This window comes from Aotus nancymaae, unplaced genomic scaffold, assembly GCF_030222135.1.
Source record: "Aotus nancymaae isolate 86718 unplaced genomic scaffold, 86718_ANA_hifiasm-v0.15.2.pri h1tg000032l_0, whole genome shotgun sequence".
Classification (NCBI taxonomy): domain Eukaryota; kingdom Metazoa; phylum Chordata; class Mammalia; order Primates; family Aotidae; genus Aotus; species Aotus nancymaae.
In genome coordinates this window covers 14,582,383-14,606,873 of record NW_026988445.1, presented here as the reverse complement: position 1 = coordinate 14,606,873, position 24,491 = coordinate 14,582,383, and the positions used below count along the sequence as shown (strand labels likewise).

The 24,491-nt window shown below is 67.3% G+C and overlaps 16 non-coding genes across 16 annotated transcripts; all 16 read right to left on the bottom strand.

Annotated features, from left to right (window-relative positions):
• Positions 1 to 37: 37 nt before the first annotated feature.
• LOC135277637 (5S ribosomal RNA) lies at positions 38 to 156 on the bottom strand. The gene has a single exon (XR_010345246.1). It is a non-coding gene; the product is annotated as a 5S ribosomal RNA (ribosomal RNA).
• Positions 157 to 1,642: 1,486 nt separating this feature from the next.
• LOC135277553 (5S ribosomal RNA) lies at positions 1,643 to 1,762 on the bottom strand. Its single transcript, XR_010345170.1, has one exon. It is a non-coding gene; the product is annotated as a 5S ribosomal RNA (ribosomal RNA).
• Positions 1,763 to 3,231: 1,469 nt separating this feature from the next.
• On the bottom strand, positions 3,232 to 3,350 carry LOC135277626 (5S ribosomal RNA). Its single transcript, XR_010345237.1, has one exon. It is a non-coding gene; the product is annotated as a 5S ribosomal RNA (ribosomal RNA).
• Positions 3,351 to 4,854: 1,504 nt separating this feature from the next.
• LOC135277551 (5S ribosomal RNA) lies at positions 4,855 to 4,974 on the bottom strand. Its single transcript, XR_010345168.1, has one exon. It is a non-coding gene; the product is annotated as a 5S ribosomal RNA (ribosomal RNA).
• Positions 4,975 to 6,443: 1,469 nt separating this feature from the next.
• LOC135277614 (5S ribosomal RNA) lies at positions 6,444 to 6,562 on the bottom strand. The gene has a single exon (XR_010345228.1). It is a non-coding gene; the product is annotated as a 5S ribosomal RNA (ribosomal RNA).
• Positions 6,563 to 8,048: 1,486 nt separating this feature from the next.
• Positions 8,049 to 8,168, bottom strand: LOC135277550 (5S ribosomal RNA). The gene has a single exon (XR_010345167.1). It is a non-coding gene; the product is annotated as a 5S ribosomal RNA (ribosomal RNA).
• Positions 8,169 to 9,637: 1,469 nt separating this feature from the next.
• Positions 9,638 to 9,756, bottom strand: LOC135277608 (5S ribosomal RNA). The gene has a single exon (XR_010345224.1). It is a non-coding gene; the product is annotated as a 5S ribosomal RNA (ribosomal RNA).
• A 1,504-nt stretch (positions 9,757 to 11,260) lies between these two features.
• LOC135277549 (5S ribosomal RNA) lies at positions 11,261 to 11,380 on the bottom strand. The gene has a single exon (XR_010345166.1). It is a non-coding gene; the product is annotated as a 5S ribosomal RNA (ribosomal RNA).
• Positions 11,381 to 12,849: 1,469 nt separating this feature from the next.
• LOC135277597 (5S ribosomal RNA) lies at positions 12,850 to 12,968 on the bottom strand. The gene has a single exon (XR_010345213.1). It is a non-coding gene; the product is annotated as a 5S ribosomal RNA (ribosomal RNA).
• A 1,504-nt stretch (positions 12,969 to 14,472) lies between these two features.
• Positions 14,473 to 14,592, bottom strand: LOC135277548 (5S ribosomal RNA). The gene has a single exon (XR_010345165.1). It is a non-coding gene; the product is annotated as a 5S ribosomal RNA (ribosomal RNA).
• Positions 14,593 to 16,065: 1,473 nt separating this feature from the next.
• LOC135277586 (5S ribosomal RNA) lies at positions 16,066 to 16,184 on the bottom strand. Its single transcript, XR_010345202.1, has one exon. It is a non-coding gene; the product is annotated as a 5S ribosomal RNA (ribosomal RNA).
• Positions 16,185 to 17,684: 1,500 nt separating this feature from the next.
• Positions 17,685 to 17,804, bottom strand: LOC135277547 (5S ribosomal RNA). The gene has a single exon (XR_010345164.1). It is a non-coding gene; the product is annotated as a 5S ribosomal RNA (ribosomal RNA).
• A 1,473-nt stretch (positions 17,805 to 19,277) lies between these two features.
• Positions 19,278 to 19,396, bottom strand: LOC135277575 (5S ribosomal RNA). The gene has a single exon (XR_010345191.1). It is a non-coding gene; the product is annotated as a 5S ribosomal RNA (ribosomal RNA).
• Positions 19,397 to 20,906: 1,510 nt separating this feature from the next.
• Positions 20,907 to 21,026, bottom strand: LOC135277546 (5S ribosomal RNA). The gene has a single exon (XR_010345163.1). It is a non-coding gene; the product is annotated as a 5S ribosomal RNA (ribosomal RNA).
• A 1,469-nt stretch (positions 21,027 to 22,495) lies between these two features.
• On the bottom strand, positions 22,496 to 22,614 carry LOC135277564 (5S ribosomal RNA). Its single transcript, XR_010345180.1, has one exon. It is a non-coding gene; the product is annotated as a 5S ribosomal RNA (ribosomal RNA).
• A 1,503-nt stretch (positions 22,615 to 24,117) lies between these two features.
• On the bottom strand, positions 24,118 to 24,237 carry LOC135277545 (5S ribosomal RNA). The gene has a single exon (XR_010345162.1). It is a non-coding gene; the product is annotated as a 5S ribosomal RNA (ribosomal RNA).
• Between the last annotated feature and the right edge of the window lie 254 nt (positions 24,238 to 24,491).

The following is a 24,491-nucleotide window of genomic DNA, read 5'->3' as shown; positions in this document are numbered from 1 at the left end:
AGACGGACAAAAGAAGGCAGGGAGCGGAAGAGCCAAAAGCCTACAGCACCCGGTATTCCCAGGCGGTCTCCCATCCAAGTACTAACCAGGCCCGACCCTGCTTAGCTTCCGAGATCAGACGAGATCGGGCGCGTTCAGGGTGGTATGGCCGTAGACGCTGGTGTCGGCCTTTGGCCGCCCCAAAGGCGGCCCACAGCCACGCCCGCCCGACTCCAAGCGTCACCGCCACCCCGGGCCCCACGAGCCGCCAGCCGCGAGCCCGCCAGCCCGCCCTAGCACCCCCGGCCGCCGCGCTGCGCCTTCCGTCGGCCTCTCAGAGCCTCTCGTCGTCGCTGGCGGGGACGACAAGGTATGCTCCGAGCGGTCAGGGTCCTGGGACTTCCTCCGGCCCTCCGCCGCCGCCGCCGCCGCCGAGGGATAGTTTTGGATCCGTCGCCGCCCCTCCGGCAAGGCCCCCTCTTGCCCCTTCCACTCAGAGCCGCCACGGCTGCCCAGGAACGAAGAGCCGGCCCAGCCCCGCGGGTTCTTTTTCTCACGACGCACCCACCACCGTCACTTGGCCCGCTCGAGGGCCGGGGGGCGGAGCCCTCGCTGTGTCCCGCGCTGGCGCTAGAGCCGGCAGCCTGATCCCGGGAAGAGAGGGGCTGACGCACTCACAGAAGGAGAGCAGAGGAGAGACAGAAAGAAACGGAGGGAGACAGACAGACAGAGAGAGAGGGACAGAGGGACAGAGAGACAGAGAGAGACAGAGAGACAGAGAGAGCGACAGAACGAGCGCCAGCTAGAGGGGGAGAACAGAAAGGGTGGGGGGTGAGGCAGCTGGAGAGCCACAGCGATAGAGCCTTGGCCAGCCAGCGCTCTGCTCTAATAGACAGGGCCTCCTGGAGCAGGCCGGGGTGGGGTGGCGGCTGCTTGGGCTGTGTCAGGACGGGATGGCAGGGCCGCCCACGCGGGAGGACCGACGGCGCGCCATGACGCGTGTTTTCTCTTGGCTTGGTTGCGTGCGTTTGCTAGGGTCCTTCCTTTGTTGGCTCCTCCCTGTCCACTTGCTGCGGTGGGCCGCGCGATCTGTAGGGAGACGGGGCCCGAGGCCTGCGTCTCTCTCGTGCCCTCAAGACTGGCGTTTCGGCGAAGTTGGCGGCGATGGGAATGCGGGCGCACAGAAACGGCTTTCCTGGTGGCCCGTGAAGGCAATGTCCTTCTCCCGGGGACAGCAGCCCATGGGGTCTGGAGCAGAGGCCTTGGCTTGCGTCTGTGGAACCCGCTGGCCCTGCCCACCCCTGCCCGCCCCTTCCCCGGGCTTCCGCCTTGGAGGTTTGCGGCGGCGCCGCATGAGTGAATTGCGTGAACTGGGCGTCCCGGGAGCGGGAAGACACCCTGGAAGGCAGGGACCCCGGGCCTGCGCCTCGAGGGTCGTGTCCCGGCCCTCGGTGCCCAGGCTGGAGCCGAGCTCCTGGCGGGCGGCGGCCAGGCCAAAGAGGTGGTATGCTGCTGCCTGGCCGGTGCTGCAGCGGCAGAGCCCCACGAGGAGGTGCTGGGCTGCGGCGGGGTCGCAGGCGGGAGGGAAAAGGGGAGAGGGTCAGGGGGCTCTTGAGAAGCACGGCGACCAGAAATGGAAAGAGGCCGGGAGCGAAAAGCCAAAAGCCTACGGCACCCGGTATTCCCAGGCGGTCTCCCACCCAAGTACTAACCAGGCCCGACCCTGCTTTGCTTCCGAGATCTGACGAGAATCGGGCGCGTTCAGGGTGGTATGGCCGTAGACACCAGCAGCGGCCTTTGGCTGCCCCAAGAGGCCGGCCCAGCCACGCCAGCCCGATGCCCGGCACCACTGCCACCCCGTGGCCGCGGGGCTCGGGTCGGGGACCCCCGAGACGCTCGCCCGCTGCCGGGCTCAGCTGCTCTCCGGGTCTACGCCCCAGCTCCGCCCGCCGCCGGGCTACGCCTTCCTTGGGCCTCACACAGTGCCTCCCGATTTCGCTTGTCTTCGTCTTCACGACGGCCGGGCTCCTTATCCCAACAGAGGTGTTGAGGGACACCCAGACGGCCCCGCTCCCCACCCACCTCCACCACCGCCACCACCACCAACACAACCACCACGAGCAACCCCACCCCTCCCACACACAAACACACACGCGCCCACTCGCACGAGCACCCACACAGGCACAGACACATACACACAGACAGCTCGAAGGAGAGCAAGCGAGCGAGGGATGGAACGGTAGAAACGGAGTCCCGCAGAGCGACAGCGACACAGAGAGAGACAGAAGGGACAAGGAGGATGGAGACACAGACAGACAGACAGACAGACACAGACATGGGACAGAAAGAGTGCAAGGTGGAGGTGGAAGACAGGAAAGAGAGAAGGTGAGGGAGTCAGAGAGCCGGAGCGCTGGAGCCTTGGAGAGGGAGCACTCTGCCGTGGTAGAGCCGGCTCCCTGGAGCAGGCCGGGTACGGTGCAGGGAGCTTCGGCTGGCCCCGAACAGAGTGGCAGGGCCGCCGGTGCGGGAGGACCGATGGAGCCCTGAGATGAGTTTCTCCGTGGCTGGCTTGGTTGCTTTGGGGGTGCCTTTCGTAGGGTCCTTCCTTTGATGGCTTCTCCCTGTCCTCTCGGTGCGGTGGGCCCCTCCAGATGTGTAGAGCGCACCCGTCCGTCTAGCGGGAGGCGTGGTGCCCAGCGTGCCCACGGGGCCCGCGGCCTGGATCTCTCTGGTGTGCTCGGGCCTGGAGTTTACACGAAGTGGGTGGCCACGGGAATGCAAGCGCACAGGGACGAGATTCCTGGCGGCTGGCCAAAGCGACGTCCTTCTCGCGGAAGAAGAAACCCAGGCGTTCTGGAGCGGAGGTCTCGGCTGGCGTCTGTGGAACCCACTGGCCCGTGCCCGCCCCTTCGCCGGGCTTGGACGCTTGGGGCGGCGGCGCATGAGTGAATTGAACTGCCTGGGCGTCCCGGCAGACAGAAAGCACCCGACAGGGCAGGGAAGCGGCGCCTGCCTGCGGATTCCGAAGTGGGGGTCGGGTCCCGTCCCTCCCGGCCCCGGCGAAAGAGGCGGTATGCTGCTGCCTGTGGGTGCTGCGATGGCGGATCCACCCACTCCCCCCTGACCCCCGCGGAGGTCCCAGGCTGCGGCGGGGTCGCGGACGGGCGGAAAAGGGGGAGCAGAGTCGGGGGCCGCTGGGGAAGCACAGCGACAAAAGACGGACAAAAGAAGGCAGGGAGCGGAAGAGCCAAAAGCCTACAGCACCCGGTATTCCCAGGCGGTCTCCCATCCAAGTACTAACCAGGCCCGACCCTGCTTAGCTTCCGAGATCAGACGAGATCGGGCGCGTTCAGGGTGGTATGGCCGTAGACGCTGGTGTCGGCCTTTGGCCGCCCCAAAAGGGGGCCCACAGCCACGCCCGCCCGACTCCAAGCGTCACCGCCACCCCGGGCCCCACGAGCCGCCAGCCGCGAGCCCGCCAGCCCGCCCTAGCACCCCCGGCCGCCGCGCTGCGCCTTCCGTCGGCCTCTCAGAGCCTCTCGTCGTCGCTGGCGGGGACGACAAGGTATGCTCCGAGCGGTCAGGGTCCTGGGACTTCCTCCGGCCCTCCGCCGCCGCCGCCGCCGCCGCCGCCGCCGAGGGATAGTTTTGGATCCGTCGCCGCCCCTCCGGCAAGGCCCCCTCTTGCCCCTTCCACTCAGAGCCGCCACGGCTGCCCAGGAACGAAGAGCCGGCCCAGCCCCGCGGGTTCTTTTTCTCACGACGCACCCACCACCGTCCCTTGGCCCGCTCGGGGGCCGGGGGGCGGAGCCCTTGCTGTGTCCCGCGCTGGCGCTAGAGCCGGCAGCCTGATCCCGGGAAGAGAGGGGCTGACGCACTCACAGAAGGAGAGCAGAGGAGAGACAGAAAGAAACGGAGGGAGACAGACAGACAGAGAGAGAGGGACAGAGGGACAGAGAGACAGAGAGAGACAGAGAGACAGAGAGACAGAGAGAGCGACAGAACGAGCGCCAGCTAGAGGGGGAGAACAGAAAGGGTGGGGGGTGAGGCAGCTGTAGAGCCACAGCGATAGAGCCTTGGCGAGCCAGCGCTCTGCTCTAATAGACAGGGCCTCCTGGAGCAGGCCGGGGTGGGGTGGCGGCTGCTTGGGCTGTGTCAGGACGGGATGGCAGGGCCGCCCACGCGGGAGGACCGACGGCGCGCCATGACGCGTGTTTTCTCTTGGCTTGGTTGCGTGCGTTTGCTAGGGTCCTTCCTTTGTTGGCTCCTCCCTGTCCACTTGCTGCGGTGGGCCGCGCGATCTGTAGGGAGACGGGGCCCGAGGCCTGCGTCTCTCTCGTGCCCTCAAGACTGGCGTTTCGGCGAAGTTGGCGGCGATGGGAATGCGGGCGCACAGAAACGGCTTTCCTGGTGGCCCGTGAAGGCAATGTCCTTCTCCCGGGGACAGCAGCCCATGGGGTCTGGAGCAGAGGCCTTGGCTTGCGTCTGTGGAACCCGCTGGCCCTGCCCACCCCTGCCCGCCCCTTCCCCGGGCTTCCGCCTTGGAGGTTTGCGGCGGCGCCGCATGAGTGAATTGCGTGAACTGGGCATCCCGGGAGCGGGAAGACACCCTGGAAGGCAGGGACCCCGGGCCTGCGCCTCGAGGGTCGTGTCCCGGCCCTCGGTGCCCAGGCTGGAGCCGAGCTCCTGGCGGGCGGCGGCCAGGCCAAAGAGGTGGTATGCTGCTGCGTGGCCGGTGCTGCAGCGGCAGAGCCCCACGAGGAGGTGCTGGGCTGCGGCGGGGTCGCAGGCGGGAGGGAAAAGGGGAGAGGGTCAGGGGGCTCTTGAGAAGCACGGCGACCAGAAATGGAAAGAGGCCGGGAGCGAAAAGCCAAAAGCCTACGGCACCCGGTATTCCCAGGCGGTCTCCCACCCAAGTACTAACCAGGCCCGACCCTGCTTTGCTTCCGAGATCTGACGAGAATCGGGCGCGTTCAGGGTGGTATGGCCGTAGACACCAGCAGCGGCCTTTGGCTGCCCCAAGAGGCCGGCCCAGCCACGCCCGCCCGATGCCCGGCACCACTGCCACCCCGTGGCCGCGGGGCTCGGGTCGGGGACCCCCGAGACGCTCGCCCGCTGCCGGGCTCAGCTGCTCTCCGGGTCTACGCCCCAGCTCCGCCCGCCGCCGGGCTACGCCTTCCTTGGGCCTCACACAGTGCCTCCCGATTTCGCTTGTCTTCGTCTTCACGACGGCCGGGCTCCTTATCCCAACAGAGGTGTTGAGGGACACCCAGACGGCCCCGCTCCCCACCCACCTCCACCACCGCCACCACCACCAACACAACCACCACGAGCAACCCCACCCCTCCCACACACAAACACACACGCGCCCACTCGCACGAGCACCCACACAGGCACAGACACATACACACAGACAGCTCGAAGGAGAGCAAGCGAGCGAGGGATGGAACGGTAGAAACGGAGTCCCGCAGAGCGACAGCAACACAGAGAGAGACAGAAGGGACAAGGAGGATGGAGACACAGACAGACAGACAGACAGACACAGACATGGGACAGAAAGAGTGCAAGGTGGAGGTGGAAGACAGGAAAGAGAGAAGGTGAGGGAGTCAGAGAGCCGGAGCGCTGGAGCCTTGGAGAGGGAGCACTCTGCCGTGGTAGAGCCGGCTCCCTGGAGCAGGCCGGGTACGGTGCAGGGAGCTTCGGCTGGCCCCGAACAGAGTGGCAGGGCCGCCGGTGCGGGAGGACCGATGGAGCCCTGAGATGAGTTTCTCCGTGGCTGGCTTGGTTGCTTTGGGGGTGCCTTTCGTAGGGTCCTTCCTTTGATGGCTTCTCCCTGTCCTCTCGGTGCGGTGGGCCCCTCCAGATGTGTAGAGCGCACCCGTCCGTCTAGCGGGAGGCGTGGCGCCCAGCGTGCCCACGGGGCCCGCGGCCTGGATCTCTCTGGTGTGCTCGGGCCTGGAGTTTACACGAAGTGGGTGGCCACGGGAATGCAAGCGCACAGGGACGAGATTCCTGGCGGCTGGCCAAAGCGACGTCCTTCTCGCGGAAGAAGAAACCCAGGCGTTCTGGAGCGGAGGTCTCGGCTGGCGTCTGTGGAACCCACTGGCCCGTGCCCGCCCCTTCGCCGGGCTTGGACGCTTGGGGCGGCGGCGCATGAGTGAATTGAACTGCCTGGGCGTCCCGGCAGACAGAAAGCACCCGACAGGGCAGGGAAGCGGCGCCTGCCTGCGGATTCCGAAGTGGGGGTCGGGTCCCGTCCCTCCCGGCCCCGGCGAAAGAGGCGGTATGCTGCTGCCTGTGGGTGCTGCGATGGCGGATCCACCCACTCCCCCCTGACCCCCGCGGAGGTCCCAGGCTGCGGCGGGGTCGCGGACGGGCGGAAAAGGGGGAGCAGAGTCGGGGGCCGCTGGGGAAGCACAGCGACAAAAGACGGACAAAAGAAGGCAGGGAGCGGAAGAGCCAAAAGCCTACAGCACCCGGTATTCCCAGGCGGTCTCCCATCCAAGTACTAACCAGGCCCGACCCTGCTTAGCTTCCGAGATCAGACGAGATCGGGCGCGTTCAGGGTGGTATGGCCGTAGACGCTGGTGTCGGCCTTTGGCCGCCCCAAAGGCGGCCCACAGCCACGCCCGCCCGACTCCAAGCGTCACCGCCACCCCGGGCCCCACGAGCCGCCAGCCGCGAGCCCGCCAGCCCGCCCTAGCACCCCCGGCCGCCGCGCTGCGCCTTCCGTCGGCCTCTCAGAGCCTCTCGTCGTCGCTGGCGGGGACGACAAGGTATGCTCCGAGCGGTCAGGGTCCTGGGACTTCCTCCGGCCCTCCGCCGCCGCCGCCGCCGCCGAGGGATAGTTTTGGATCCGTCGCCGCCCCTCCGGCAAGGCCCCCTCTTGCCCCTTCCACTCAGAGCCGCCACGGCTGCCCAGGAACGAAGAGCCGGCCCAGCCCCGCGGGTTCTTTTTCTCACGACGCACCCACCACCGTCACTTGGCCCGCTCGGGGGCCGGGGGGCGGAGCCCTTGCTGTGTCCCGCGCTGGCGCTAGAGCCGGCAGCCTGATCCCGGGAAGAGAGGGGCTGACGCACTCACAGAAGGAGAGCAGAGGAGAGACAGAAAGAAACGGAGGGAGACAGACAGACAGAGAGAGAGGGACAGAGGGACAGAGAGACAGAGAGAGACAGAGAGACAGAGAGAGCGACAGAACGAGCGCCAGCTAGAGGGGGAGAACAGAAAGGGTGGGGGGTGAGGCAGCTGGAGAGCCACAGCGATAGAGCCTTGGTGAGCCAGCGCTCTGCTCTAATAGACAGGGCCTCCTGGAGCAGGCCGGGGTGGGGTGGCGGCTGCTTGGGCTGTGTCAGGACGGGATGGCAGGGCCGCCCACGCGGGAGGACCGACGGCGCGCCATGACGCGTGTTTTCTCTTGGCTTGGTTGCGTGCGTTTGCTAGGGTCCTTCCTTTGTTGGCTCCTCCCTGTCCACTTGCTGCGGTGGGCCGCGCGATCTGTAGGGAGACGGGGCCCGAGGCCTGCGTCTCTCTCGTGCCCTCAAGACTGGCGTTTCGGCGAAGTTGGCGGCGATGGGAATGCGGGCGCACAGAAACGGCTTTCCTGGTGGCCCGTGAAGGCAATGTCCTTCTCCCGGGGACAGCAGCCCATGGGGTCTGGAGCAGAGGCCTTGGCTTGCGTCTGTGGAACCCGCTGGCCCTGCCCACCCCTGCCCGCCCCTTCCCCGGGCTTCCGCCTTGGAGGTTTGCGGCGGCGCCGCATGAGTGAATTGCGTGAACTGGGCATCCCGGGAGCGGGAAGACACCCTGGAAGGCAGGGACCCCGGGCCTGCGCCTCGAGGGTCGTGTCCCGGCCCTCGGTGCCCAGGCTGGAGCCGAGCTCCTGGCGGGCGGCGGCCAGGCCAAAGAGGTGGTATGCTGCTGCCTGGCCGGTGCTGCAGCGGCAGAGCCCCACGAGGAGGTGCTGGGCTGCGGCGGGGTCGCAGGCGGGAGGGAAAAGGGGAGAGGGTCAGGGGGCTCTTGAGAAGCACGGCGACCAGAAATGGAAAGAGGCCGGGAGCGAAAAGCCAAAAGCCTACGGCACCCGGTATTCCCAGGCGGTCTCCCACCCAAGTACTAACCAGGCCCGACCCTGCTTTGCTTCCGAGATCTGACGAGAATCGGGCGCGTTCAGGGTGGTATGGCCGTAGACACCAGCAGCGGCCTTTGGCTGCCCCAAGAGGCCGGCCCAGCCACGCCCGCCCGATGCCCGGCACCACTGCCACCCCGTGGCCGCGGGGCTCGGGTCGGGGACCCCCGAGACGCTCGCCCGCTGCCGGGCTCAGCTGCTCTCCGGGTCTACGCCCCAGCTCCGCCCGCCGCCGGGCTACGCCTTCCTTGGGCCTCACACAGTGCCTCCCGATTTCGCTTGTCTTCGTCTTCACGACGGCCGGGCTCCTTATCCCAACAGAGGTGTTGAGGGACACCCAGACGGCCCCGCTCCCCACCCACCTCCACCACCGCCACCACCACCAACACAACCACCACGAGCAACCCCACCCCTCCCACACACAAACACACACGAGCCCACTCGCACGAGCACCCACACAGGCACAGACACATACACACAGACAGCTCGAAGGAGAGCAAGCGAGCGAGGGATGGAACGGTAGAAACAGAGTCCCGCAGAGCGACAGCGACACAGAGAGAGACAGAAAGGACAAGGAGGATGGAGACACAGACAGACAGACAGACAGACACAGACATGGGACAGAAAGAGTGCAAGGTGGAGGTGGAAGACAGGAAAGAGAGAAGGTGAGGGAGTCAGAGAGCCGGAGCGCTGGAGCCTTGGAGAGGGAGCACTCTGCCGTGGTAGAGCCGGCTCCCTGGAGCAGGCCGGGTACGGTGCAGGGAGCTTCGGCTGGCCCCGAACAGAGTGGCAGGGCCGCCGGTGCGGGAGGACCGATGGAGCCCTGAGATGAGTTTCTCCGTGGCTGGCTTGGTTGCTTTGGGGGTGCCTTTCGTAGGGTCCTTCCTTTGATGGCTTCTCCCTGTCCTCTCGGTGCGGTGGGCCCCTCCAGATGTGTAGAGCGCACCCGTCCGTCTAGCGGGAGGCGTGGTGCCCAGCGTGCCCACGGGGCCCGCGGCCTGGATCTCTCTGGTGTGCTCGGGCCTGGAGTTTACACGAAGTGGGTGGCCACGGGAATGCAAGCGCACAGGGACGAGATTCCTGGCGGCTGGCCAAAGCGACGTCCTTCTCGCGGAAGAAGAAACCCAGGCGTTCTGGAGCGGAGGTCTCGGCTGGTGTCTGTGGAACCCACTGGCCCGTGCCCGCCCCTTCGCCGGGCTTGGACGCTTGGGGCGGCGGCGCATGAGTGAATTGAACTGCCTGGGCGTCCCGGCAGACAGAAAGCACCCGACAGGGCAGGGAAGCGGCGCCTGCCTGCGGATTCCGAAGTGGGGGTCGGGTCCCGTCCCTCCCGGCCCCGGCGAAAGAGGCGGTATGCTGCTGCCTGTGGGTGCTGCGATGGCGGATCCACCCACTCCCCCCTGACCCCCGCGGAGGTCCCAGGCTGCGGCGGGGTCGCGGACGGGCGGAAAAGGGGGAGCAGAGTCGGGGGCCGCTGGGGAAGCACAGCGACAAAAGACGGACAAAAGAAGGCAGGGAGCGGAAGAGCCAAAAGCCTACAGCACCCGGTATTCCCAGGCGGTCTCCCATCCAAGTACTAACCAGGCCCGACCCTGCTTAGCTTCCGAGATCAGACGAGATCGGGCGCGTTCAGGGTGGTATGGCCGTAGACGCTGGTGTCGGCCTTTGGCCGCCCCAAAAGGGGGCCCACAGCCACGCCCGCCCGACTCCAAGCGTCACCGCCACCCCGGGCCCCACGAGCCGCCAGCCGCGAGCCCGCCAGCCCGCCCTAGCACCCCCGGCCGCCGCGCTGCGCCTTCCGTCGGCCTCTCAGAGCCTCTCGTCGTCGCTGGCGGGGACGACAAGGTATGCTCCGAGCGGTCAGGGTCCTGGGACTTCCTCCGGCCCTCCGCCGCCGCCGCCGCCGCCGCCGCCGCCGAGGGATAGTTTTGGATCCGTCGCCGCCCCTCCGGCAAGGCCCCCTCTTGCCCCTTCCACTCAGAGCCGCCACGGCTGCCCAGGAACGAAGAGCCGGCCCAGCCCCGCGGGTTCTTTTTCTCACGACGCACCCACCACCGTCCCTTGGCCCGCTCGGGGGCCGGGGGGCGGAGCCCTTGCTGTGTCCCGCGCTGGCGCTAGAGCCGGCAGCCTGATCCCGGGAAGAGAGGGGCTGACGCACTCACAGAAGGAGAGCAGAGGAGAGACAGAAAGAAACGGAGGGAGACAGACAGACAGAGAGAGAGGGACAGAGGGACAGAGAGACAGAGAGAGACAGAGAGACAGAGAGACAGAGAGAGCGACAGAACGAGCGCCAGCTAGAGGGGGAGAACAGAAAGGGTGGGGGGTGAGGCAGCTGGAGAGCCACAGCGATAGAGCCTTGGTGAGCCAGCGCTCTGCTCTAATAGACAGGGCCTCCTGGAGCAGGCCGGGGTGGGGTGGCGGCTGCTTGGGCTGTGTCAGGACGGGATGGCAGGGCCGCCCACGCGGGAGGACCGACAGCGCGCCATGACGCGTGTTTTCTCTTGGCTTGGTTGCGTGCGTTTGCTAGGGTCCTTCCTTTGTTGGCTCCTCCCTGTCCACTTGCTGCGGTGGGCCGCGCGATCTGTAGGGAGACGGGGCCCGAGGCCTGCGTCTCTCTCGTGCCCTCAAGACTGGCGTTTCGGCGAAGTTGGCGGCGATGGGAATGCGGGCGCACAGAAACGGCTTTCCTGGTGGCCCGTGAAGGCAATGTCCTTCTCCCGGGGACAGCAGCCCATGGGGTCTGGAGCAGAGGCCTTGGCTTGCGTCTGTGGAACCCGCTGGCCCTGCCCACCCCTGCCCGCCCCTTCCCCGGGCTTCCGCCTTGGAGGTTTGCGGCGGCGCCGCATGAGTGAATTGCGTGAACTGGGCGTCCCGGGAGCGGGAAGACACCCTGGAAGGCAGGGACCCCGGGCCTGCGCCTCGAGGGTCGTGTCCCGGCCCTCGGTGCCCAGGCTGGAGCCGAGCTCCTGGCGGGCGGCGGCCAGGCCAAAGAGGTGGTATGCTGCTGCCTGGCCGGTGCTGCAGCGGCAGAGCCCCACGAGGAGGTGCTGGGCTGCGGCGGGGTCGCAGGCGGGAGGGAAAAGGGGAGAGGGTCAGGGGGCTCTTGAGAAGCACGGCGACCAGAAATGGAAAGAGGCCGGGAGCGAAAAGCCAAAAGCCTACGGCACCCGGTATTCCCAGGCGGTCTCCCACCCAAGTACTAACCAGGCCCGACCCTGCTTTGCTTCCGAGATCTGACGAGAATCGGGCGCGTTCAGGGTGGTATGGCCGTAGACACCAGCAGCGGCCTTTGGCTGCCCCAAGAGGCCGGCCCAGCCACGCCCGCCCGATGCCCGGCACCACTGCCACCCCGTGGCCGCGGGGCTCGGGTCGGGGACCCCCGAGACGCTCGCCCGCTGCCGGGCTCAGCTGCTCTCCGGGTCTACGCCCCAGCTCCGCCCGCCGCCGGGCTACGCCTTCCTTGGGCCTCACACAGTGCCTCCCGATTTCGCTTGTCTTCGTCTTCACGACGGCCGGGCTCCTTATCCCAACAGAGGTGTTGAGGGACACCCAGACGGCCCCGCTCCCCACCCACCTCCACCACCGCCACCACCACCAACACAACCACCACGAGCAACCCCACCCCTCCCACACACAAACACACACGCGCCCACTCGCACGAGCACCCACACAGGCACAGACACATACACACAGACAGCTCGAAGGAGAGCAAGCGAGCGAGGGATGGAACGGTAGAAACGGAGTCCCGCAGAGCGACAGCAACACAGAGAGAGACAGAAAGGACAAGGAGGATGGAGACACAGACAGACAGACAGACAGACACAGACATGGGACAGAAAGAGTGCAAGGTGGAGGTGGAAGACAGGAAAGAGAGAAGGTGAGGGAGTCAGAGAGCCGGAGCGCTGGAGCCTTGGAGAGGGAGCACTCTGCCGTGGTAGAGCCGGCTCCCTGGAGCAGGCCGGGTACGGTGCAGGGAGCTTCGGCTGGCCCCGAACAGAGTGGCAGGGCCGCCGGTGCGGGAGGACCGATGGAGCCCTGAGATGAGTTTCTCCGTGGCTGGCTTGGTTGCTTTGGGGGTGCCTTTCGTAGGGTCCTTCCTTTGATGGCTTCTCCCTGTCCTCTCGGTGCGGTGGGCCCCTCCAGATGTGTAGAGCGCACCCGTCCGTCTAGCGGGAGGCGTGGTGCCCAGCGTGCCCACGGGGCCCGCGGCCTGGATCTCTCTGGTGTGCTCGGGCCTGGAGTTTACACGAAGTGGGTGGCCACGGGAATGCAAGCGCACAGGGACGAGATTCCTGGCGGCTGGCCAAAGCGACGTCCTTCTCGCGGAAGAAGAAACCCAGGCGTTCTGGAGCGGAGGTCTCGGCTGGCGTCTGTGGAACCCACTGGCCCGTGCCCGCCCCTTCGCCGGGCTTGGACGCTTGGGGCGGCGGCGCATGAGTGAATTGAACTGCCTGGGCGTCCCGGCAGACAGAAAGCACCCGACAGGGCAGGGAAGCGGCGCCTGCCTGCGGATTCCGAAGTGGGGGTCGGGTCCCGTCCCTCCCGGCCCCGGCGAAAGAGGCGGTATGCTGCTGCCTGTGGGTGCTGCGATGGCGGATCCACCCACTCCCCCCTGACCCCCGCGGAGGTCCCAGGCTGCGGCGGGGTCGCGGACGGGCGGAAAAGGGGGAGCAGAGTCGGGGGCCGCTGGGGAAGCACAGCGACAAAAGACGGACAAAAGAAGGCAGGGAGCGGAAGAGCCAAAAGCCTACAGCACCCGGTATTCCCAGGCGGTCTCCCATCCAAGTACTAACCAGGCCCGACCCTGCTTAGCTTCCGAGATCAGACGAGATCGGGCGCGTTCAGGGTGGTATGGCCGTAGACGCTGGCGTCGGACTTTGGCCGCCCCAAAAGGCGGCCCACAGCCACGCCCGCCCGACTCCAAGCGTCACCGCCACCCCGGGCCCCACGAGCCGCCAGCCGCGAGCCCGCCAGCCCGCCCTAGCACCCCCGGCCGCCGCGCTGCGCCTTCCGTCGGCCTCTCAGAGCCTCTCGTCGTCGCTGGCGGGGACGACAAGGTATGCTCCGAGCGGTCAGGGTCCTGGGACTTCCTCCGGCCCTCCGCCGCCGCCGCCGCCGCCGCCGCCGCCGAGGGATAGTTTTGGATCCGTGGCCGCCCCTCCGGCAAGGCCCCCTCTTGCCTCTTCCACTCAGAGCCGCCACGGCTGCCCAGGAACGAAGAGCCGGCCCAGCCCCGCGGGTTCTTTTTCTCACGACGCACCCACCACCGTCCCTTGGCCCGCTCGGGGGCTGGGGGGCGGAGCCCTTGCTGTGTCCCGCGCTGGCGCTAGAGCCGGCAGCCTGATCCCGGGAAGAGAGGGGCTGACGCACTCACAGAAGGAGAGCAGAGGAGAGACAGAAAGAAACGGAGGGAGACAGACAGACAGAGAGAGAGGGACAGAGGGACAGAGAGACAGAGAGAGACAGAGAGACAGAGAGACAGAGAGAGCGACAGAACGAGCGCCAGCTAGAGGGGGAGAACAGAAAGGGTGGGGGGTGAGGCAGCTGTAGAGCCACAGCGATAGAGCCTTGGCGAGCCAGCGCTCTGCTCTAATAGACAGGGCCTCCTGGAGCAGGCCGGGGTGGGGTGGCGGCTGCTTGGGCTGTGTCAGGACGGGATGGCAGGGCCGCCCACGCGGGAGGACCGACGGCGCGCCATGACGCGTGTTTTCTCTTGGCTTGGTTGCGTGCGTTTGCTAGGGTCCTTCCTTTGTTGGCTCCTCCCTGTCCACTTGCTGCGGTGGGCCGCGCGATCTGTAGGGAGACGGGGCCCGAGGCCTGCGTCTCTCTCGTGCCCTCAAGACTGGCGTTTCGGCGAAGTTGGCGGCGATGGGAATGCGGGCGCACAGAAACGGCTTTCCTGGTGGCCCGTGAAGGCAATGTCCTTCTCCCGGGGACAGCAGCCCATGGGGTCTGGAGCAGAGGCCTTGGCTTGCGTCTGTGGAACCCGCTGGCCCTGCCCACCCCTGCCCGCCCCTTCCCCGGGCTTCCGCCTTGGAGGTTTGCGGCGGCGCCGCATGAGTGAATTGCGTGAACTGGGCGTCCCGGGAGCGGGAAGACACCCTGGAAGGCAGGGACCCCGGGCCTGCGCCTCGAGGGTCGTGTCCCGGCCCTCGGTGCCCAGGCTGGAGCCGAGCTCCTGGCGGGCGGCGGCCAGGCCAAAGAGGTGGTATGCTGCTGCCTGGCCGGTGCTGCAGCGGCAGAGCCCCACGAGGAGGTGCTGGGCTGCGGCGGGGTCGCAGGCGGGAGGGAAAAGGGGAGAGGGTCAGGGGGCTCTTGAGAAGCACGGCGACCAGAAATGGAAAGAGGCCGGGAGCGAAAAGCCAAAAGCCTACGGCACCCGGTATTCCCAGGCGGTCTCCCACCCAAGTACTAACCAGGCCCGACCCTGCTTTGCTTCCGAGATCTGACGAGAATCGGGCGCGTTCAGGGTGGTATGGCCGTAGACACCAGCAGCGGCCTTTGGCTGCCCCAAGAGGCCGGCCCAGCCACGCCCGCCCGATGCCCGGCACCACTGCCACCCCGTGGCCGCGGGGCTCGGGTCGGGGACCCCCGAGACACTCGCCCGCTGCCGGGCTCAGCTGCTCTCCGGGTCTACGCCCCAGCTCCGCCCGCCGCCGGGCTACGCCTTCCTTGGGCCTCACACAGTGCCTCCCGATTTCGCTTGTCTTCGTCTTCACGACGGCCGGGCTCCTTATCCCAACAGAGGTGTTGAGGGACACCCAGACGGCCCCGCTCCCCACCCACCTCCACCACCGCCACCACCACCAACACAACCACCACGAGCAACCCCACCCCTCCCACACACAAACACACACGCGCCCACTCGCACGAGCACCCACACAGGCACAGACACATACACACAGACAGCTCGAAGGAGAGCAAGCGAGCGAGGGATGGAACGGTAGAAACGGAGTCCCGCAGAGCGACAGCAACACAGAGAGAGACAGAAAGGACAAGGAGGATGGAGACACAGACAGACAGACAGACAGACAGACACAGACATGGGACAGAAAGAGTGCAAGGTGGAGGTGGAAGACAGGAAAGAGAGAAGGTGAGGGAGTCAGAGAGCCGGAGCGCTGGAGCCTTGGAGAGGGAGCACTCTGCCGTGGTAGAGCCGGCTCCCTGGAGCAGGCCGGGTACGGTGCAGGGAGCTTCGGCTGGCCCCGAACAGAGTGGCAGGGCCGCCGGTGCGGGAGGACCGATGGAGCCCTGAGATGAGTTTCTCCGTGGCTGGCTTGGTTGCTTTGGGGGTGCCTTTCGTAGGGTCCTTCCTTTGATGGCTTCTCCCTGTCCTCTCGGTGCGGTGGGCCCCTCCAGATGTGTAGAGCGCACCCGTCCGTCTAGCGGGAGGCGTGGTGCCCAGCGTGCCCACGGGGCCCGCGGCCTGGATCTCTCTGGTGTGCTCGGGCCTGGAGTTTACACGAAGTGGGTGGCCACGGGAATGCAAGCGCACAGGGACGAGATTCCTGGCGGCTGGCCAAAGCGACGTCCTTCTCGCGGAAGAAGAAACCCAGGCGTTCTGGAGCGGAGGTCTCGGCTGGCGTCTGTGGAACCCACTGGCCCGTGCCCGCCCCTTCGCCGGGCTTGGACGCTTGGGGCGGCGGCGCATGAGTGAATTGAACTGCCTGGGCGTCCCGGCAGACAGAAAGCACCCGACAGGGCAGGGAAGCGGCGCCTGCCTGCGGATTCCGAAGTGGGGGTCGGGTCCCGTCCCTCCCGGCCCCGGCGAAAGAGGCGGTATGCTGCTGCCTGTGGGTGCTGCGATGGCGGATCCACCCACTCCCCCCTGACCCCCGCGGAGGTCCCAGGCTGCGGCGGGGTCGCGGACGGGCGGAAAAGGGGGAGCAGAGTCGGGGGCCGCTGGGGAAGCACAGCGACAAAAGACGGACAAAAGAAGGCAGGGAGCGGAAGAGCCAAAAGCCTACAGCACCCGGTATTCCCAGGCGGTCTCCCATCCAAGTACTAACCAGGCCCGACCCTGCTTAGCTTCCGAGATCAGACGAGATCGGGCGCGTTCAGGGTGGTATGGCCGTAGACGCTGGCGTCGGACTTTGGCCGCCCCAAAAGGCGGCCCACAGCCACGCCCGCCCGACTCCAAGCGTCACCGCCACCCCGGGCCCCACGAGCCGCCAGCCGCGAGCCCGCCAGCCCGCCCTAGCACCCCCGGCCGCCGCGCTGCGCCTTCCGTCGGCCTCTCAGAGCCTCTCGTCGTCGCTGGCGGGGACGACAAGGTATGCTCCGAGCGGTCAGGGTCCTGGGACTTCCTCCGGCCCTCCGCCGCCGCCGCCGCCGCCGCCGCCGCCGAGGGATAGTTTTGGATCCGTGGCCGCCCCTCCGGCAAGGCCCCCTCTTGCCTCTTCCACTCAGAGCCGCCACGGCTGCCCAGGAACGAAGAGCCGGCCCAGCCCCGCGGGTTCTTTTTCTCACGACGCACCCACCACCGTCCCTTGGCCCGCTCGGGGGCTGGGGGGCGGAGCCCTTGCTGTGTCCCGCGCTGGCGCTAGAGCCGGCAGCCTGATCCCGGGAAGAGAGGGGCTGACGCACTCACAGAAGGAGAGCAGAGGAGAGACAGAAAGAAACGGAGGGAGACAGACAGAGAGAGAGGGACAGAGGGACAGAGAGACAGAGAGAGACAGAGAGACAGAGAGACAGAGAGAGCGACAGAACGAGCGCCAGCTAGAGGGGGAGAACAGAAAGGGTGGGGGGTGAGGCAGCTGTAGAGCCACAGCGATAGAGCCTTGGCGAGCCAGCGCTCTGCTCTAATAGACAGGGCCTCCTGGAGCAGGCCGGGGTGGGGTGGCGGCTGCTTGGGCTGTGTCAGGACGGGATGGCAGGGCCGCCCACGCGGGAGGACCGACGGCGCGCCATGACGCGTGTTTTCTCTTGGCTTGGTTGCGTGCGTTTGCTAGGGTCCTTCCTTTGTTGGCTCCTCCCTGTCCACTTGCTGCGGTGGGCCGCGCGATCTGTAGGGAGACGGGGCCCGAGGCCTGCGTCTCTCTCGTGCCCTCAAGACTGGCGTTTCGGCGAAGTTGGCGGCGATGGGAATGCGGGCGCACAGAAACGGCTTTCCTGGTGGCCCGTGAAGGCAATGTCCTTCTCCCGGGGACAGCAGCCCATGGGGTCTGGAGCAGAGGCCTTGGCTTGCGTCTGTGGAACCCGCTGGCCCTGCCCACCCCTGCCCGCCCCTTCCCCGGGCTTCCGCCTTGGAGGTTTGCGGCGGCGCCGCATGAGTGAATTGCGTGAACTGGGCGTCCCGGGAGCGGGAAGACACCCTGGAAGGCAGGGACCCCGGGCCTGCGCCTCGAGGGTCGTGTCCCGGCCCTCGGTGCCCAGGCTGGAGCCGAGCTCCTGGCGGGCGGCGGCCAGGCCAAAGAGGTGGTATGCTGCTGCCTGGCCGGTGCTGCAGCGGCAGAGCCCCACGAGGAGGTGCTGGGCTGCGGCGGGGTCGCAGGCGGGAGGGAAAAGGGGAGAGGGTCAGGGGGCTCTTGAGAAGCACGGCGACCAGAAATGGAAAGAGGCCGGGAGCGAAAAGCCAAAAGCCTACGGCACCCGGTATTCCCAGGCGGTCTCCCACCCAAGTACTAACCAGGCCCGACCCTGCTTTGCTTCCGAGATCTGACGAGAATCGGGCGCGTTCAGGGTGGTATGGCCGTAGACACCAGCAGCGGCCTTTGGCTGCCCCAAGAGGCCGGCCCAGCCACGCCCGCCCGATGCCCGGCACCACTGCCACCCCGTGGCCGCGGGGCTCGGGTCGGGGACCCCCGAGACACTCGCCCGCTGCCGGGCTCAGCTGCTCTCCGGGTCTACGCCCCAGCTCCGCCCGCCGCCGGGCTACGCCTTCCTTGGGCCTCACACAGTGCCTCCCGATTTCGCTTGTCTTCGTCTTCACGACGGCCGGGCTCCTTATCCCAACAGAGGTGTTGAGGGACACCCAGACGGCCCCGCTCCCCACCCACCTCCACCACCGCCACCACCACCAACACAACCACCACGAGCAACCCCACCCCTCCCACACACAAACACACACGCGCCCACTCGCACGAGCACCCACACAGGCACAGACACATACACACAGACAGCTCGAAGGAGAGCAAGCGAGCGAGGGATGGAACGGTAGAAACGGAGTCCCGCAGAGCGACAGCAACACAGAGAGAGACAGAAAGGACAAGGAGGATGGAGACACAGACAGACAGACAGACAGACAGACACAGACATGGGACAGAAAGAGTGCAAGGTGGAGGTGGAAGACAGGAAAGAGAGAAGGTGAGGGAGTCAGAGAGCCGGAGCGCTGGAGCCTTGGAGAGGGAGCACTCTGCCGTGGTAGAGCCGGCTCCCTGGAGCAGGCCGGGTACGGTGCAGGGAGCTTCGGCTGGCCCCGAACAGAGTGGCAGGGCCGCCGGTGCGGGAGGACCGATGGAGCCCTGAGATGAGTTTCTCCGTGGCTGGCTTGGTTGCTTTGGGGGTGCCTTTCGTAGGGTCCTTCCTTTGATGGCTTCTCCCTGTCCTCTCGGTGCGGTGGGCCCCTCCAGATGTGTAGAGCGCACCCGTCCGTCTAGCGGGAGGCGTGGTGCCCAGCGTGCCCACGGGGCCCGCGGCCTGGATCTCTCTGGTGTGCTCGGGCCTGGAGTTTACACGAAGTGGGTGGCCACGGGAATGCAAGCGCACAGGGACGAGATTCCTGGCGGCTGGCCAAAGCGACGTCCTTCTCGCGGAAGAAGAAACCCAGGCGTTCTGGAGCGGAGGTCTCGGCTGGCGTCTGTGGAACCCACTGGCCCGTGCCCGCCCCTTCGCCGGGCTTGGACGCTTGGGGCGGCGGCGCATGAGTGAATTGAACTGCCTGGGCGTCCCGGCAGACAGAAAGCACCCGACAGGGCAGGGAAGCGGCGCCTGCCTGCGGATTCCGAAGTGGGGGTCGGGTCCCGTCCCTCCCGGCCCCGGCGAAAGAGGCGGTATGCTGCTGCCTGTGGGTGCTGCGATGGCGGATCCACCCACTCCCCCCTGACCCCCGCGGAGGTCCCAGGCTGCGGCGGGGTCGCGGACGGGCGGAAAAGGGGGAGCAGAGTCGGGGGCCGCTGGGGAAGCACAGCGACAAAAGACGGACAAAAGAAGGCAGGGAGCGGAAGAGCCAAAAGCCTACAGCACCCGGTATTCCCAGGCGGTCTCCCATCCAAGTACTAACCAGGCCCGACCCTGCTTAGCTTCCGAGATCAGACGAGATCGGGCGCGTTCAGGGTGGTATGGCCGTAGACGCTGGCGTCGGCCTTTGGCCGCCCCAAAAGGCGGCCCACAGCCACGCCCGCCCGACTCCAAGCGTCACCGCCACCCCGGGCCCCACGAGCCGCCAGCCGCGAGCCCGCCAGCCCGCCCTAGCACCCCCGGCCGCCGCGCTGCGCCTTCCGTCGGCCTCTCAGAGCCTCTCGTCGTCGCTGGCGGGGACGACAAGGTATGCTCCGAGCGGTCAGGGTCCTGGGACTTCCTCCGGCCCTCCGCCGCCGCCGCCGCCGCCGCCGCCGCTGCCGCCGAGGGATAGTTTTGGATCCGTGGCCGCCCCTCCGGCAAGGCCCCCTCTTGCCCCTTCCACTCAGAGCCGCCACGGCTGCCCAGGAACGAAGAGCCGGCCCAGCCCCGCGGGTTCTTTTTCTCACGACGCACCCACCACCGTCCCTTGGCCCGCTCGGGGGCTGGGGGGCGGAGCCCTTGCTGTGTCCCGCGCTGGCGCTAGAGCCGGCAGCCTGATCCCGGGAAGAGAGGGGCTGACGCACTCACAGAAGGAGAGCAGAGGAGAGACAGAAAGAAACGGAGGGAGACAGACAGACAGAGAGAGAGGGACAGAGGGACAGAGAGACAGAGAGAGACAGAGAGACAGAGAGACAGAGAGAGCGACAGAACGAGCGCCAGCTAGAGGGGGAGAACAGAAAGGGTGGGGGGTGAGGCAGCTGGAGAGCCACAGCGATAGAGCCTTGGCGAGCCAGCGCTCTGCTCTAATAGACAGGGCCTCCTGGAGCAGGCCGGGGTGGGGTGGCGGCTGCTTGGGCTGTGTCAGGACGGGATGGCAGGGCCGCCCACGCGGGAGGACCGACGGCGCGCCATGACGCGTGTTTTCTCTTGGCTTGGTTGCGTGCGTTTGCTAGGGTCCTTCCTTTGTTGGCTCCTCCCTGTCCACTTGCTGCGGTGGGCCGCGCGATCTGTAGGGAGACGGGGCCCGAGGCCTGCGTCTCTCTCGTGCCCTCAAGACTGGCGTTTCGGCGAAGTTGGCGGCGATGGGAATGCGGGCGCACAGAAACGGCTTTCCTGGTGGCCCGTGAAGGCAATGTCCTTCTCCCGGGGACAGCAGCCCATGGGGTCTGGAGCAGAGGCCTTGGCTTGCGTCTGTGGAACCCGCTGGCCCTGCCCACCCCTGCCCGCCCCTTCCCCGGGCTTCCGCCTTGGAGGTTTGCGGCGGCGCCGCATGAGTGAATTGCGTGAACTGGGCGTCCCGGGAGCGGGAAGACACCCTGGAAGGCAGGGACCCCGGGCCTGCGCCTCGAGGGTCGTGTCCCGGCCCTCGGTGCCCAGGCTGGAGCCGAGCTCCTGGCGGGCGGCGGCCAGGCCAAAGAGGTGGTATGCTGCTGCCTGGCCGGTGCTGCAGCGGCAGAGCCCCACGAGGAGGTGCTGGGCTGCGGCGGGGTCGCAGGCGGGAGGGAAAAGGGGAGAGGGTCAGGGGGCTCTTGAGAAGCACGGCGACCAGAAATGGAAAGAGGCCGGGAGCGAAAAGCCAAAAGCCTACGGCACCCGGTATTCCCAGGCGGTCTCCCACCCAAGTACTAACCAGGCCCGACCCTGCTTTGCTTCCGAGATCTGACGAGAATCGGGCGCGTTCAGGGTGGTATGGCCGTAGACACCAGCAGCGGCCTTTGGCTGCCCCAAGAGGCCGGCCCAGCCACGCCAGCCCGATGCCCGGCACCACTGCCACCCCGTGGCCGCGGGGCTCGGGTCGGGGACCCCCGAGACGCTCGCCCGCTGCCGGGCTCAGCTGCTCTCCGGGTCTACGCCCCAGCTCCGCCCGCCGCCGGGCTACGCCTTCCTTGGGCCTCACACAGTGCCTCCCGATTTCGCTTGTCTTCGTCTTCACGACGGCCGGGCTCCTTATCCCAACAGAGGTGTTGAGGGACACCCAGACGGCCCCGCTCCCCACCCACCTCCACCACCGCCACCACCACCAACACAACCACCACGAGCAACCCCACCCCTCCCACACACAAACACACACGCGCCCACTCGCACGAGCACCCACACAGGCACAGACACATACACACAGACAGCTCGAAGGAGAGCAAGCGAGCGAGGGATGGAACGGTAGAAACGGAGTCCCGCAGAGCGACAGCGACACAGAGAGAGACAGAAAGGACAAGGAGGATGGAGACACAGACAGACAGACAGACAGACACAGACATGGGACAGAAAGAGTGCAAAGTGGAGGTGGAAGACAGGAAAGAGAGAAGGTGAGGGAGTCAGAGAGCCGGAGCGCTGGAGCCTTGGAGAGGGAGCACTCTGCCGTGGTAGAGCCGGCTCCCTGGAGCAGGCCGGGTACGGTGCAGGGAGCTTCGGCTGGCCCCGAACAGAGTGGCAGGGCCGCCGGTGCGGGAGGACCGATGGAGCCCTGAGATGAGTTTCTCCGTGGCTGGCTTGGTTGCTTTGGGGGTGCCTTTCGTAGGGTCCTTCCTTTGATGGCTTCTCCCTGTCCTCTCGGTGCGGTGGGCCCCTCCAGATGTGTAGAGCGCACCCGTCCGTCTAGCGGGAGGCGTGGTGCCCAGCGTGCCCACGGGGCCCGCGGCCTGGATCTCTCTGGTGTGCTCGGGCCTGGAGTTTACACGAAGTGGGTGGCCACGGGAATGCAAGCGCACAGGGACGAGATTCCTGGCGGCTGGCCAAAGCGACGTCCTTCTCGCGGAAGAAGAAACCCAGGCGTTCTGGAGCGGAGGTCTCGGCTGGCGTCTGTGGAACCCACTGGCCCGTGCCCGCCCCTTCGCCGGGCTTGGACGCTTGGGGCGGCGGCGCATGAGTGAATTGAACTGCCTGGGCGTCCCGGCAGACAGAAAGCACCCGACAGGGCAGGGAAGCGGCGCCTGCCTGCGGATTCCGAAGTGGGGGTCGGGTCCCGTCCCTCCCGGCCCCGGCGAAAGAGGCGGTATGCTGCTGCCTGTGGGTGCTGCGATGGCGGATCCACCCACTCCCCCCTGACCCCCGCGGAGGTCCCAGGCTGCGGCGGGGTCGCGGACGGGCGGAAAAGGGGGAGCAGAGTCGGGGGCCGCTGGGGAAGCACAGCGACAAAAGACGGACAAAAGAAGGCAGGGAGCGGAAGAGCCAAAAGCCTACAGCACCCGGTATTCCCAGGCGGTCTCCCATCCAAGTACTAACCAGGCCCGACCCTGCTTAGCTTCCGAGATCAGACGAGATCGGGCGCGTTCAGGGTGGTATGGCCGTAGACGCTGGTGTCGGCCTTTGGCCGCCCCAAAAGGGGGCCCACAGCCACGCCCGCCCGACTCCAAGCGTCACCGCCACCCCGGGCCCCACGAGCCGCCAGCCGCGAGCCCGCCAGCCCGCCCTAGCACCCCCGGCCGCCGCGCTGCGCCTTCCGTCGGCCTCTCAGAGCCTCTCGTCGTCGCTGGCGGGGACGACAAGGTATGCTCCGAGCGGTCAGGGTCCTGGGACTTCCTCCGGCCCTCCGCCGCCGCCGCCGCCGCCGCCGCCGCCGAGGGATAGTTTTGGATCCGTCGCCGCCCCTCCGGCAAGGCCCCCTCTTGCCCCTTCCACTCAGAGCCGCCACGGCTGCCCAGGAACGAAGAGCCGGCCCAGCCCCGCGGGTTCTTTTTCTCACGACGCACCCACCACCGTCCCTTGGCCCGCTCGGGGGCCGGGGGGCGGAGCCCTTGCTGTGTCCCGCGTTGGCGCTAGAGCCGGCAGCCTGATCCCGGGAAGAGAGGGGCTGACGCACTCACAGAAGGAGAGCAGAGGAGAGACAGAAAGAAACGGAGGGAGACAGACAGACAGAGAGAGAGGGACAGAGGGACAGAGAGACAGAGAGAGACAGAGAGACAGAGAGACAGAGAGAGCGACAGAACGAGCGCCAGCTAGAGGGGGAGAACAGAAAGGGTGGGGGGTGAGGCAGCTGGAGAGCCACAGCGATAGAGCCTTGGCGAGCCAGCGCTCTGCTCTAATAGACAGGGCCTCCTGGAGCAGGCCGGGGTGGGGTGGCGGCTGCTTGGGCTGTGTCAGGACGGGATGGCAGGGCCGCCCACGCGGGAGGACCGACGGCGCGCCATGACGCGTGTTTTCTCTTGGCTTCTTGCGTGCGTTTGCTAGGGTCCTTCCTTTGTTGGCTCCTCCCTGTCCACTTGCTGCGGTGGGCCGCGCGATCTGTAGGGAGACGGGGCCCGAGGCCTGCGTCTCTCTCGTGCCCTCAAGACTGGCGTTTCGGCGAAGTTGGCGGCGATGGGAATGCGGGCGCACAGAAACGGCTTTCCTGGTGGCCCGTGAAGGCAATGTCCTTCTCCCGGGGACAGCAGCCCATGGGGTCTGGAGCAGAGGCCTTGGCTTGCGTCTGTGGAACCCGCTGGCCCTGCCCACCCCTGCCCGCCCCTTCCCCGGGCTTCCGCCTTGGAGGTTTGCGGCGGCGCCGCATGAGTGAATTGCGTGAACTGGGCGTCCCGGGAGCGGGAAGACACCCTGGAAGGCAGGGACCCCGGGCCTGCGCCTCGAGGGTCGTGTCCCGGCCCTCGGTGCCCAGGCTGGAGCCGAGCTCCTGGCGGGCGGCGGCCAGGCCAAAGAGGTGGTATGCTGCTGCCTGGCCGGTGCTGCAGCGGCAGAGCCCCACGAGGAGGTGCTGGGCTGCGGCGGGGTCGCAGGCGGGAGGGAAAAGGGGAGAGGGTCAGGGGGCTCTTGAGAAGCACGGCGACCAGAAATGGAAAGAGGCCGGGAGCGAAAAGCCAAAAGCCTACGGCACCCGGTATTCCCAGGCGGTCTCCCACCCAAGTACTAACCAGGCCCGACCCTGCTTTGCTTCCGAGATCTGACGAGAATCGGGCGCGTTCAGGGTGGTATGGCCGTAGACACCAGCAGCGGCCTTTGGCTGCCCCAAGAGGCCGGCCCAGCCACGCCCGCCCGATGCCCGGCACCACTGCCACCCCGTGGCCGCGGGGCTCGGGTCGGGGACCCCCGAGACGCTCGCCCGCTGCCGGGCTCAGCTGCTCTCCGGGTCTACGCCCCAGCTCCGCCCGCCGCCGGGCTACGCCTTCCTTGGGCCTCACACAGTGCCTCCCGATTTCGCTTGTCTTCGTCTTCACGACGGCCGGGCTCCTTATCCCA